General features: G+C 38.0%; 1 protein-coding gene across 1 annotated transcript in view; it reads right to left on the reverse strand.

The window, feature by feature from the left end:
* Window positions 1–15,162, reverse strand: part of Tmtc2 (transmembrane O-mannosyltransferase targeting cadherins 2) — a 412,694-nt gene that overhangs the window by 159,085 nt on the left and 238,447 nt on the right. The gene's annotated exons all lie outside the window — the stretch shown is intronic.

Raw genomic sequence — 15,162 nt, forward strand, 5'->3', positions numbered from 1 at the left:
CATGTCCCAGTCTAAGAATGGGGAATGGGCACTTACACAGCCAAGTGACATCATTAAAGGCTGGTGAGCACACAAACACACAAACAGATGAAAAACACTGTCATCAGCCTGATGTGACAGAGGAAGACACGGGAGTCTGAGAATTAACAAACTAACTGGGGGTCTGAGTTAAAAACAGCAAAGCTAGAATTGGATACAGTTTTTCTGATAATGAATCCCATGCTCAGAGCTGGGTAGAGTGGGACACACATTTAATCCTGGCACTTTAGAGAGAGAGGTAGGAGGATCAAGAGATTAAAGTCACCCTGGACGATATATGGAATTTGAGGAGCGCCTGTGGTATATGAAACAAAACATCACATACAAACCCTGTAGGCTGCCAAGGGAGAAATGCATTTAATAGTCTCACCAAGCTATAAAGCCTAAGAACCACAACAATGGTCACCCCAAGATATCCTAAAGAGTGCAACATGGCACTTACATCTTGGGGATTACCAAAAGTCATTTAATTGGGCTTAACGCCTCCTTAAAAGGAAAGAATTCATGTCTACTACTATAAAACTAGTCTGGTTCTTTTGGGTGGTGCGACCATGGAACCTAAAGGAGACCAGGCACTGTCATTGTCCTGAACTAGTATTATTCTAATTGTATTCCAATACTTATCTTTACACCTGCACCTTAATGTAGCTTTCATCCTTTGTCAAAGAAGTTTCTTTTTGCAGCAGGGAGAGATCATTACATAAATCTAAATCTGGTCACAATGCAGAAGATAACTGACCACGGAGCTTCCCAAGCCCTAATGAAATGTCTACAACACATGAAGAAACGTAGAGGAAGGAGGAGAGGAATGATTGCAAGAACCAGAGGGTGCAGGGGGTAGGGGGTTATGTCTCCCACAAGACAGTGTCTTCTAGATACTATAAGGAAGCTGCACCCATGAGATCTCAACAGGACTAGCTCCTAAAGAAGACTGACATGCCAGTGTGCATAAGGGAAATGTCACAAGACCTCACCACTAGACCAACAGCTCTAGACAATTAACTGCTGCTAAAAGGGAAATCCAGTCTTCTCCATCACCTCCAAGTGGTCATTCTTAAACACATATACACTGTAGCAACACCAATGGACTCAGCAGGTTGTACTGATATATACACAAAAGTATGTTTGTGTGTGTAACAATAATAATTAAAGAGGTCATGAATTGGTTCTAGATACACATAGACTATCTACTGTTTTGCTCTAAAACTCAAAGTTTGTGTAACTCTAGCTTGTCTTGATATAGCGAAAAGGAATCTCTCATCTCGGAATTCCATACTGATTTTAGATACATCCTAAAAAAATGGTTAATATCAGAACACATTTACAAATCTTACCAGTTGCTTTGCTAAAACATATAGCAGAGACCGAGATTGCTCAGGGTGCATTTGTTACAATGATAAAAGTAGCTGCACTCAGTCAGGATTTCCAGCATGCCAAGCAGTCAACATATTAGTGCATATGTGTTAAGTCATAACAATCTTACAAGGCAGGTTATTACACCTGGCTCTGTTTTAAACATGATGAACCTTAGGCAAGTAGATCCATCCATCCATCCATCCATCCATCCATCCATCCGTCCGTCCGTCCATCCATCCATCCATCCATCCTTCTATCATCTATCCTATCCACCATTTATCTATAAGCTCTAGCTTTCTATCATCTATCTATCTATCTATCTATCTATCTATCTATCTATCTATCATCTATTTATGAACTCTATCAAATCATCTATCTGTCTGTCTGTCTATCTAACTATCCATCTACCTAGAGATCTAAGATGAAGTCTCACTATGTAGCTCTGCCTGGCCTAGAACTCACTATGTAGACCAGACTGGCCTTGAACTCTCAGAGATCTGCCTGACTCTGCTTCCTAGGTGCTGGTATTAAAGGTACAAACCACCATACCCAGCTAGATACAAAGACATTAATTAAGTAACATACAAAGGACTGTGCATATAGTGGTAAGTACATAAAAATGAAAGTCTGGCAGTGTGAAAATAATTTAAGACTCTAATTATACTTGAGTATTCGTACCAAAAGCTTTTCCATGGCTGTTCAAATTAGTGACATAGCATGTTTACATACTGGCTAGGACAATAAACTCTTCTAGCTTCTAAATATATTAAAAAGGAGACTACGTTTGAATATACCACTATACCAGAATATAGTCAGAAAGAGTTTTATACACACTGGGCAAAGTTGTCCTGAAAGAAAGGCAGTGGACTTTTGGTACATAATAACACAAGCTTATTAAGGGGGCACCCTGGCAGTAGGATCAGGATCCATCCCTGGTGTATGAGCTGGCTTTTTGGAGTCTACCACCTATGGTGGGACACCTTACACAGCCTTGATCAGGGGGAGGAGCTTGGACCTACCTCTACTGAATATACCAGGCTCTGCTGACTCCCCATGGGAGGCCTTATCTTGTTGGTGGAGGGAATGGGGGTAAGGTTGGAGGGGTAAGGAGGAGGTCAGAGAGGGGGATGTGTGGTTGGTATGTAAATGAATAAAAAATTCCTTAATAAAAAATTTTAAAAAATAAAAATAAAAAAATACCATATGAATGATAAACTGAAAAGAATTATACCATTTTTTGAAATTACAGACAGCAGGGTCATTTTTATATATTGGTGGTGGAAGAATGTGAAGTATGGAATATTTAAGGAATATATTACTTCTCTCATTGCTCATGTTCTTCCATTCTCTTAGAACAGTCACTCAAACTAAGGCCAGTAATGAATTATAGAACCTCGAGAAGGAGAAAGAACAACTCTCTGTTTTAGTCAAAGAAAATACACATGAACGCCTGAGCTACTAGCTGTAACACTTAAATTCTAGAAAATGTACTTTAGGGCACACACAGACAGGCAGAGAGATGCACAGACACAGGTGTAAACACACACACACACACACACACACATACACACACACACACACACACACACACACACACACACACACACACACACACCAGCAGAAGCAGTAGCAGTAACAGAATGTTCTCTCTAAGAATTACCAATATGTGTCCAGAATCTCTTCCAGGGGAAAGTTTTATCCATCTTTTCCTCTAGGGTCCTCTAGCAGCCTTTCTTTTAAAATATCACTTAAGAAATAGTCACAGGAGTAGTGTAACTTGATTAATGAAAACCAGTCATAAAAATAACTATAATGGATTGGGCAGAGTTAAATGCATAATTAAATGTAAGTGGTACAAAAATCCATAGTTGACCCTAAATACTGACAGAGACAGAAGGAAACGTTTATTTAGCACACTGGTTTAAACCAGGGGTGACTTTTCCATCCCAGTGAGTATCTGGCACTGTCTAGAAGATAAAAAGTATGGTTGTCATAACAGGGGTGTTGGCCACAGGCATCAACTGGGTATTGGGCAGAAATGCTGGCCACTGGCGTCAACTGGTATTAGGTGGGGACACTGGCCATTGGCATCAACTGGGTAGTGGGCAAGGACACTGGCCATTGGAATCAACTGTGTAGTGGGCAGGGATGCTGGCCACTGACATCAGCTGTGTATCAGGTGGGGACACTGGCCATTGGAAATGACTGGGTAGTAGGCAGGAATGCTAGCAACTGGCATTAACTGGGTAGAGGGGATGGATAATGGCTATTGGCATCAACTGGGTAGTGGGTGAGGATACTGGCCACTGGCATCAACTGGATAGAGGGCAGGGGTGCTGTCCACTGGCATCTGGGAATAGGATGGGAAGGCTGATATCTTTCTTACCAAGAAAAGGCAAGACTGCTTCCCCAGCACAAAAACTGAGAAGCCACAATTAGTTTTACAGGGTAAATAACTGCAGCAAATTTCTTTGTTAATAAAGTTTCTTTGTATATCTGTCCACTATACACAACACTACAAAGAAAACATAAAATGTAGAAAGGAAACTAAAAGGATTTTATCAATAGAAACACAACCTATCATTGCTTTTGCTGTTTTTATGAGGAAGAGAAAGATTACTTTAAAAATCTAAAAAAAAATAATAAAAACAAAAAATATGTACTTCCTACCTCTGACAGTACATCTGAGCAAACTGTCAGTGTCCGTCTGTAATAAGGCTAGCTTCCAGACACACATGCCAGTTTACCCACGGTGCATTCACGTATCATCATCTCACACTACAATCCATAAATACATGCAATCTAGTTGTTCTCTGGTGCTAGTGGGGGATAAGTTCAGGATGCCTCTTGGGTACCTAAATCTACAGAAGCCCAAGACCTTTACAAATGGTGATAAAATATTTGTATTTAACCTACTTACATTCTCCCACTTGTATATTGTATTTGTAATGCCTAACATGATGCAAATGTAAATAGTTTTTGTACTGAATTTCCTGGGAATAATGAGAAAATGTCTGTTCAGAGCCAGGCATGGTGGCAAACACTTCTAATCTCAATACTCAAGAGACAGACAAGGAAGAAGAGTCCAAGGCCAGCCTTGCCTACATAAAGAGTCAAGGCTGGCTTGATCTAAATGAGACCCTGTGGAAAATGTCAAGGAGTTCAGTATGGTTGTAACTTTTTTTTCTGAATGATTTCATCTAGTGATTGGCTGAATGTATAGAAGGAATACTCAGAAATATTCAGTGCTGATTATGTTATATTTTTCCATTCTAAATTGAACTTGAAAGTTTTAAAGATAGCATTGTTTGAAACCATAGTATTCTAGTAACTTGATTAAGGAAAGTCCATCAAAGTTGTGATAAGAGTTCCAAAATAAAACAAGTGAATGAAAATTTCAAGTCATGGTGCAGAGAGATGAGTCAGTGGGTAAAGGGACTTAGAGAAAGATGAAGGACTTGATTTGACCCCAGAGACTCATCACATGGTTTTCTCAGACCTCCAGAGGTGTGCTATGCCAAGGCTATCCTCCTCCCCAAATAATTTATGAAATAAATGCTAAAGAATTCAGATCTTCAATTGTCATCTTTTGCCTTGAGTTCTAAAAGGGGTGTTTAGAAACACTTGAAATAAGAGATATCCCAAAGTTGGAGTAAATAAAGTACATGAGTAGCTGAAAAGACAAGTATTCAAAATGTAGCCCAGTGTCTGTGCTGATATCTACACAAAACTCAGGGGACCAGGACACTGCTGATAGCATTATACATCCTCACTGGAGAAACAGTATGGACAATTAATTAACTGCCTTTTCATTTTTTAAATTATGGCAAAAGATGGCATTCCTATATTATGCTAATATATTAAAGAGTGTCACTCAGCCTAGCATCAAACAATGAATAAGATAATTTTTGAGTGAATTTTTTTTTGTTGTTATGAAAACAGACATGCAGACAATCACAACTGTATGCGAATTGTGCCATGAGAAAGTACAGCATGTTGGGAACCCACGAAAGGAACAGTTTCCCAAGATGGCAGGTCAGGGGAAGATCCTGGAGAAGCCAAGAAACAAAGGAGAGGGCAGAGTGCTGAGAATGGCATTCCAGACAGAACAGCCATGCCTGTGAAATGCCAGAGTCCCAAAGGGCGGCATTTAAAGCCTAACAATAGCAATAATAACAGGCTTTGTGAAAATTAAATGACATACTCTATGTAGGAGGAAGCATTTGGGAATGGGAAAAGTCAAGGCAACTGACAATTAAGACTGTACAACCGAGAATGGGTTGCAGTTGTGAATAATCTTACTCCACCCTTAACATCAGTCAGAGGACAGTATTTACTCACAATGGTTCACACAGTGTTTTAGAAATGCTAAGCTCAACTGTCAAGAAAAACAGCATGTCTGCCTGCAGGTGAAATAGTCCTCTGAGAAATGTTCCATTTGATCATCCTTTAACACATATAGGAACTTTAAAATGATTAGTTTACCCCCCCCCCCCCCCCCCCCCCGCTCCAAAATACAAAATAAAATTTACATCTTTATTGATCTTTCCCTGAATCAATTTACATGTGTGAAATTTCCTAGCGGTAATTAATTAATATATGTCAGAGTCATGTTTGAACTTTGCATTAACTCAAACTTCTTAATCAAATTTGCTAATTTAGCTGCCTCTAATAGTGAGATTTTATTTTTTTTATTTTTTTTTTTTTTTTTTTTTTTTTTTTTTTTTTTTGGTTTTTCGAGACAGGGTTTCCTTGTGCAGCTTTGCGCCTTTCCTGGAACTCACTTGGTAGCCCAGGCTGGCCTCGAACTCACAGAGATCCACCTGGCTCTGCCTCCCAAGTGCTGGGATTAAAGGCGTGCGCCACCACCGCCCGGCGGATAGTGAGATTTTATATCATTTAACTGTGACATGAAACCAGAGATGAATTTCCTCTTTTCTTTTTTTTCAAAACTTCTGCTCACTTCTAGGCAATGAGTATAACAGGATACTTAAAAATGAATCCTTAATCTCTATTATTAAACGAAGTGCTAATTAACAGCAAGGCATATAGTCACAAAACATGCATTCCTGCACATTCTCCTAGATAAACTAGAAAGCAAGCACAATTATCAAGTAACTACATGGCTATAAATGGAATCAAATTCAAAGTCCTTCTAAGTACGGATTGTAATAAAGGTGCTCGAGTCTTGAAATTACATATTTCCTAAGTTTCTAGCATAAGAACTGAGGCATGCACCTTCTGAGACTTAACCACTATGCTAGGCACTGAGTAAGTGGAAGGAGGTAGGACCAAGTGAGTGCACAGAAAGATTTTATTATATGAAGCCATACATAATAACAAATATGGCTAGTATAGGGAATTTTAAATGAAATTCTTTATATTTAAATGCATACAAAGGATGAGTTGTTGAGTTCTGAGTGGTAACCAGACTAGGCAATAACCAACTCTATAAAACCGTACCAAATAGTTCATTAAAATTATATAATTTAAGAGTAAAATAAGTGCATGAAATTGACACACTTGAATTATGCTTTTAGTCATAACCATGGTCAGAATTACTACTCTTTGCCCAAAGAAATAATTACATTAGTAACATTTTCAATCCTAATTAATCCTCTGAAATTCTAGAAAGGAGGACACTCATGGGAATTATCAGATGGAAGAGAAACAAGCTGAATTTTCCTATATAGAAAAAGATTCAATGAGCTTCAAGTGAGCAACTCTGAGTTGAGGGTACCTCTACAGACACACCTGTGCTTTCTGCTCCAGGGCATCCTTGTGGCCACCAGATCATCTTTAGACGACATTGCATCTGATGTCTAAATACAAAAATTCTCCTGACTTGTATTTTTTCTCCCAATCAAATGCCCCATTTTATCCCCTTTCTTTAATGAAATGACTGTGAAGATTTGGGGGCGGGGGGAGAGGTTAAATGACATTTTTACAAAGACTTCTTTGTGCAGAAAAGTACTAAAAGAGGAAATATATGTCAAAGAATTTTGCCCAGAGCATGTGCCTTTTACTTATTAGAAAGTATTTAACATGGTTGCTATGACAAACATAATTGGATAGTAAACTATTGTTACTGCACACGGTTATTGTACAGCATATGAACTGTGGACAAAACTAAAAGATGGGTTTTGCTTGAAAATGTTAAATTCTTCTAGTATGGATAAGGGGTAAATTGTTCTTCTGTATTACTTACTTCCACTGCATAGCAAAGAATGTAAAAGGGACATGGAGGGAAAAATAAACAACCAAAGGCCACAGAACGAACAGGTGTAGGCACAGGATTCTATTACATGGTTCTCCAAAGCTGGAACTTGTGTCAAAGTGTGTCGTCTCTAAAATGTCAAGTAGGTTCCACAAAATACAAGTTAGCTTCCTCTTTGCTCCCTTTCTTTTGACACAGACCTCTTTATTTATTCTAAATTGAATGCCATGCAGATGTTGACAGCTTAGTAAAGCACAGCTATGACCTCTATTTCATAAGGAAGATGTTTCCTTATAACCTGTCAAATAGGGAGCAGAAGACACCTAATCAAAAGTAATTGTTTAGACATGCCATGCAAAGCCTTTATCAAGTCATATTAGAGGAGAAAGGAACAAAACAGAAACATAGTCCTTGCCTTCAAAAAAAACCTGGGCAGCCTATAACAGAGCATTTCTTACAAAGGTATGTCTGCGGTAGAAATTGAATGATGAATCTAAATATCTTTATACTCTATCGTAATAGGTTCTACTCAGGTAGTTTTGACACAAGAGGCTACACAATTACTATTTTAATTAATTCTCACAGGAAACACATAAAAGTGCCATCTCTACTTTGAAAGAGGAGCTCGAGGATCAGAGTGGCCAGGGAACTTTAATTTATATAGCTGTGATTATTGTTGGATCTCTAATTCTCAGAAATGTACTGAATGCAAATATTTTCCTAATATTCTCTGTACTTGTCTTCTGATGTATTGAGGCTACATTTTCCTCTGTTGTAAAAAAATAACAGTAGTTCTAAATAGTATGAATATACCCACATGGTTAAAGTAGTAAAATAACAGTATTCAATAGAAACATAGAAAGAGAACTGGTACAGGGTGAATGCATGGAGGGAAGTTTTCCATAATACTTCTTCCCGTCCTCATAAATAGGAGTAGAAGAGTTTTATGACTTTTTTAGTTGATATCTCTGTACAGGAAAGAAAATAATCTGTGCTTTCTATCTCAGTTGAAAAGATACAAAACAAGATCAAAAAGTTATGTGGTTTTAAGTTCAACTATTTCTTCTATGTCCTACATTGTCTCGATATTAAGACGTCTCTCTTCTCAGTCCTTTGTTGGTTTCAGATACTTTATGCTTCTTAATTACTGGTGTCCACTCTTTCTTTTTCTTTTATTTCCTTCTCTTCTCTTTTCTTTTCTTTTCTTTTCTTCTTCTTCTTCTTCTTCTTCTTCTTCTTCTTCTTCTTCTTCTCCTTCTCCCTCTCCCTCTCCTTCTCTCTCTCTCTTCCTTTCCTTCCTTCCTTCCTTCCTTCCTTCCTTCCTTCCTTCCTTCCTTCCTTCCTTCTTCCCTCCCTCCCTTCCTTTCTAGACATTCTTTGTGATTTGCTTCATGTGCAGGTAAACTACATCCTCCAATGACAACCTTTAACTGGTCTAAAATTGAATCCAAACCAATACACCCAGAAAGGGAGTCTTTTTTTGGGGGGTGGCAGGAGTCATCCTTGCACACTAGATCAATTTCTTTTTATAGAAACACTTGCGAGTGAATGGTGCCACGGCTTCACAAAGAACCAGCCAGGAAGTAATTGAAAACAGCATAAAATTAACATCCAACAAACTTTTCAACTTTTATTACTGTAGGCTTATATCAAGTTTCTAAGCATATTTTATTTAATCCTTCCAAAATAACACTAACATAATCCAATTTTCCAGATGAAGAAGACAGATTAAGCAATTTTCCCACGGCCGCTCATGGGAACCATTAGTGGAAGATCTGAACCTAAGTCCCTGTAATGCCCAGCCCTCCATCTGAGCCGCTCCACTAAGCTGCCTTCAAGGCACAAAGGTGGCAGAGGTTTCCATTTTTATGAAAGGAAGCTTTTCCTTCTTCTATGTCCCTCTTTCCCATGAAAACAAACATGATTCTTGTAAGCCTATATTTAGTCAAATCTGCCACAAATGTTTTCCCTACCCTTTATGATCATTTTGTAATGTAAAACAAAATTGAGAACTGATTTAAAGGCACTATGCACCAACGATTTAAGTCTACAAAGAGATTTGTAATGCTTTGCAGTTTAGGGAGGCTACCCAACATAGATGTCTACTTAGCATGGAAAGAGAAGCATTTGTCAGTTGCATGGACCTCATTGCCACATAGGAATCCAAGAGGCCTGGTCTCCTCGGTAACTCTTGGTGTAGTCAGATTATTGGGTTATTTATTCACTCATTAAAACTGTATTTTGAAACTGTCACTGTAGGCATTTAAGGAGCAGCAGAAGGTATAAATTATCTGAAGAGCAGTCACAAGCAAGGTAACTGGTATCATGATAAAAGATGAAATAAGACATACATAGCAAAATGGAAATAAAGGAGTAATAAACTTGCTTGTTCTGGCCTCAAGAGGAAAAAAAATCTAACATCTGTGAATTTCAAAGGAATCAGCATGCTCAAGTAAATATTTCAGAGAACAAGAATGCTTCAGGGACGGCTTCCATCACAGATACGGTTATCATCGGGGTTAGAGAAACTTCTCTGTGTACACAGTGACAGGAAATGTGTTCACTTTAAACATGAATGTTTGAGAAAGCAAGTGTTTACTTTGTTCCTTAAGAGCGGTGTTGTAAACAAATATATGTATACATATATATGTATATACACATGTATATATTATGTGTACAATATATGTATATACATATATATGTATACATACATACACACACACACACACACTTGAGACAATAAATTACAAAAGGCCCAAAGGAAGCAAGTATCACAGGAATAGGTGTTATGTCACATGGACAATTCCTAGCCTAATGAGCTCCAAAACTGAACATCCAAGTCCATCTTTTTCTCTTGAATAGATTTTTCAACCTGAACACAATTTATTCACAGAGGTCTGTAGAAGTAATCTTCTAAGAACAGAAGGAAAATACCACTTCACACAGTATTTCTTCTCTTGTCTTCTTATGTGTCTATGTGGGTGGCATGTATACAGGTGTATGTTCACATGTATGTGAGTACAGATATGTGTGCAGAGTATATGCCTGTGTGTATTATCACAGTATTCCTAAAATTGTTTTGGGTTGTTTAATTTGGGATACAGAGGGGAGGACAGTTTCTAAAATAATCTATGGCATATCTTTTATACATGAGCATTTGAGGAGAATAAATGTACCTCAAGCAACAATAGTATGTACACATATACTGGCAAGAAAAAAAATAATCATGTACTCACAGTGTGCTAAGCACTGCTCTAGACGGTTTGTAAATACACCAAAATGATGCCTTTTGGAGTTCACATTTTTCTAGTTCAGAGTCTTGTCTGCATGTCTGTGTGTGTCCAAGTGTGTGCGTGTACATGTGTGCATGTATTCATGTGCATGTGTGTATGTATGTGTGTGTTTTGTGTGTGCATGTATCTGTGTGCATGTGTGTGTGTGTGTATGCGATATGCTGGAGATGGAACCTGATATCCTTCACATGTTAAGCATATATTGTATTGTTAGAATGCATCCCACATAGATTTTTCAACACTCTAGAAAATTAACTAGGAGTTTAAATTCCTTCTTAATACACATGTTTATAGTTACATAGTGTGATTTGTGTATTTCACAGCAATAAGTGCAATGTAACAAAAAGAATTAAAAGGGGAAATGAGTGTGAGAATCATAGAGCGGGTTGGTTTTGCTGTAAATAGAGTCACCCTCAGCTGGGAAGCCTTACTCAATAAGGGGAATCTATAAGCAGGTAATTCAAAGAAGCGATAGGAAATGTGATTCAGTCCCAGAAATAATGTGCTATTTTGCATAAATAAAATATGTAAGACATAAGTTGCAGATGACACAATATTCATTTCAAATTCATTATCATCTACATATCCAGATGCCCTCAAACTTCAATTATACTTTAAGCAACTTTACTATCATGTAAGCAAAACCTTAGTTAGGTTCTATATAACAGAGAGAATAAATTAAGTGTCAGACAATATTACTCTAATTCCTGGTGTGTCTGGAAAATAATTCGTAAGCCACAGTAATTGGAAATCTGCAGCGGACTGATTGGAACTACGCAAATAACAAATTTACATCTGTTCATTTTTCTTCAAGAGCAGAGACTGAAAGACACTTTCTTTTCATAATGCAAAACCTCCTTCTGAGAACACCGAAATTAATTTAAATTCCGCCGTGCATCAGCTGCACTCTCCACGTGAAGATAATTTTAGGAAGAACCGCAATAGGAAGGCTCCTGGCCCTTTAGGCAACTTCCAATCAGGTTTAAAGTTAAAAGGAACAAGAAGCAGTAATTCAGGGTGTGACTGTAAGTTGCTGTATAAACTCTCTAAAGGGCCTTCTAATCCACATTCTCAGTTTCATCTCCACAGTTCTGGAGGGAAATGATTACAAAATTAAAGATCTTTTAATGATATTTCAGGAAAAAAAAGCCTCCATTCAATTTGTTCCAGCATGGATTCTAGGTTAATGCCTTTCCCCCCCTACAGAGTCAATACGAATAACCATTTCTCTGCAGCACAACACAGCGCACGTGCTGCTGTGTTGCAACGGCATCTGAAATAGGATCCACGTCACAGGAATAAGCACAAGCAGGACCCAGCCTCTGTCTTTCTCTTTCTAGGCTCATAGTTATTACGAAATTCCACTTTTGATGCTTGCTGGAGCAAGGCAAGGCTGACAGTTCAGCCGCAGTCGCAGACACAGAAGCTACCATGTGTCATTGCCACAGATGTAAAACAAATGAGTGTGAAGTAAGTTGTTTGATTCAGTTCTGTCCAAAAGCCTGTGTGAAGCACCGAAGAAGCTCCAAAGACTTCACCCTGTACTAGCAATGAAAACATAAATAATTTACATCGCCAGCTCCCACGGAGCTTTTAGTGTGCACGGAAGTTCTTTGGTCCTTGTGCCCACATTATCTCAGAAGATTACATCATTCTCTGAGATTCCCCATGGCTTTCTATGTGCAAGATGGTCTTCTCTGAACACTTTATGTAGAAGAATCAGGACCCAGGTATTGACATCCCACACTGTGGGTATTTTATTTTATTTCTTATTATTATTCTGGAACATAGGGTTATACAACCTTTGTCCAGATGCTTAAATATTGAATTTACCTATGGTTCTACTAACTGTCATTGTAGCTAGCCTTTTATACATTATACAGATATATTCATTTGAAAATCAGTTTTCGTTCACACAGGTCCTTATAAAAGCTATAAAAATGAATTCCAGATGTTTACAGGATAGCCAGAAAACACCTAAAAGTAGCCAGGCAAAACTCATTTTCGCCCTTCTCCTGCCCTTTGCCTTGTCTTTCTACTATGATTCCCATCTTCATTTCTTTTTCTTTTTCCCTTCCAGGCTGAGTTAAGATATCATCTGCCTTATTACAACTCCACATGGGTATCATCTGGAATAGAAGTAACTTTGAGCCAGGCATAGTCGATTCTTGGAATCCTAGCACTCAAAAGGTGAATGAGAGGATCAGGAATTCAAAGCCAACCTTCAATGCTACCATTCCCAGCTTAGCATTATATACATATAGTTTTCAAATATATGTATGTGTACAAACGGTCACATCTGTGTGGGTCCTTGTACCTATATCTATATATGTGTGGAGGTTGGTGTCAGAAATCTAACTCAGTTACTCTCCTATCTTATTCTTTAAGGTGGGGTTTCTATCAATCAAGAATTCACCAATATAACTAGTTCCCCTTGCTTGATTGCTTCAGGGATCTCCCACCTCAGCCTTCCGTGTTTGGAATTATCAAAGAGCTGCCACATCCATCCTGCATCTATGAGAGTTCTCTGGACTGAATTCTGATCCATGTAATTGTCTGGCAAGGGAACCATCTCCTTAGCACCAGCAGATAATTTTAAATTCAGACTTCAAACTACTTGAAGACAGAAACTATACTTTCCTTGTGAGTTAACTTTTATTTTCTAACTCAATGGCTCTTACTCTGAAAACACTCAGGATTTGTTGGGTGGATTTGCAGATATGATCACAGTGAGGAGTAAAAGACACAACTTCAGAGTCAGTCACTCTTTCTCAAAACTGTGAAAACCGTCGATATTTGCAATAGGTGTTACAAGAATTAGGGATATTAAGTATTAGGAAAAGAGTTTTCACCTCAACAGCTAAACCATAAAGTCAACGCAGGATAAATCACGGGAATCAGACGTGTAAACTAATTGCAGAAAAAGATGGAGCTGAAATGCCTAGGTGTGAACTGCAACTCTGCTGACCACCTTAAGGCCCAAACAGAATACAAGTTCTCAAGTTTACATGGGAGAGAAGACCGTGAGGTTGTAAAAGCAGATTTATAGGGGAAAGTGCCCCAAGTGTAATCACAGTTCTTTCTGGAAAGGGATATTACTGGGCTAGACCTCCTTAAGCTAAGACTTTATCATCCAGAGCTCCTTAGTCTGATGATACCATAAGTTAAACTTTAGTTTTTAGCATGCTGACATAATAGATATTTTATCAAAAGCTGAGTAATTCCCATGCAAACTGCTTACACTTTGGTCCTCTACAGTACCTTGACTACACAATGAGGAAAACACCATGAAAATACAGGTACACAAGGACTTACTTCATCTGCCTTTTATCTTTTTGTTTGTATATAAGTCCACTGAGGACTGACGCTTAAGGCAACTTCATACCAAGCACCTAGACACATCCAATTTCCTTCCTCAAAGCCCCACAAAAACTAACAGAATACTGCTGAACTCTCCAAAATGTACTTTCACATTATATACAATTTATAATTTTAACCCATGATTACTCGATTTATAAAGCCATGAAAATTGAAATAGAAAAATGTGTGTGTGTATTTTCTTTTAATTGACCTGACTGCTTTTTTAAGGCCATCTTTTGTATGTAATCAACTCTGACTTCTTTGCCACTGGACAAACATCTGGGTCATTATATATTAATTCTCTTGTCTGGATCCATACCTGGCATTTTGACAAGATAGGCTTACCTAAATATTGGAATACTGATAGTCTTTATCAAAATTCAAGAATGGATGACTGAGTGGTAAAACACACTTAAGAGCATTTCTGGGTGATGCAAGCATTAACCATGGGCAACCTGCCCTACTTTCAAAACCACTTATTTAAATGTCAAAACTTTCCAAAGTAAATGCTAGAAATAGGCTTTTATTAAATCTATTTTCCTGTGAGGACAGTTGGAATTACAATAACTGTACAAATTAGAACAAAAAATATCTAAGGGATAAAACTACACAATATATCTAACTACATGTATATATGCTTACCAAAACTCTAGATCTACACCAGCGAAAGAGGAAAAGATACCATAAATGCAATACTGGGTTCTTTGGTGTGTTACTGAATAGCTTCTATTACTATGTCAGTGTTGTACAAGATTACATTTGTGTATTAACTGTGTGAGGAAAATTATCAAGTAAAACAAAATGGAAGATATATGGTTACATGCTGGAGTTTGCTCTTACCACATACCAAGGGCCAGCTGAGTTGTTGATCCACAGCATTTGCTAACTGTATCAGAG

Source organism: Peromyscus californicus, unplaced genomic scaffold (assembly GCF_007827085.1).
Source record: "Peromyscus californicus insignis strain IS unplaced genomic scaffold, ASM782708v3 Scaffold_24__1_contigs__length_46423439, whole genome shotgun sequence".
NCBI classification, from domain to species: domain Eukaryota; kingdom Metazoa; phylum Chordata; class Mammalia; order Rodentia; family Cricetidae; genus Peromyscus; species Peromyscus californicus.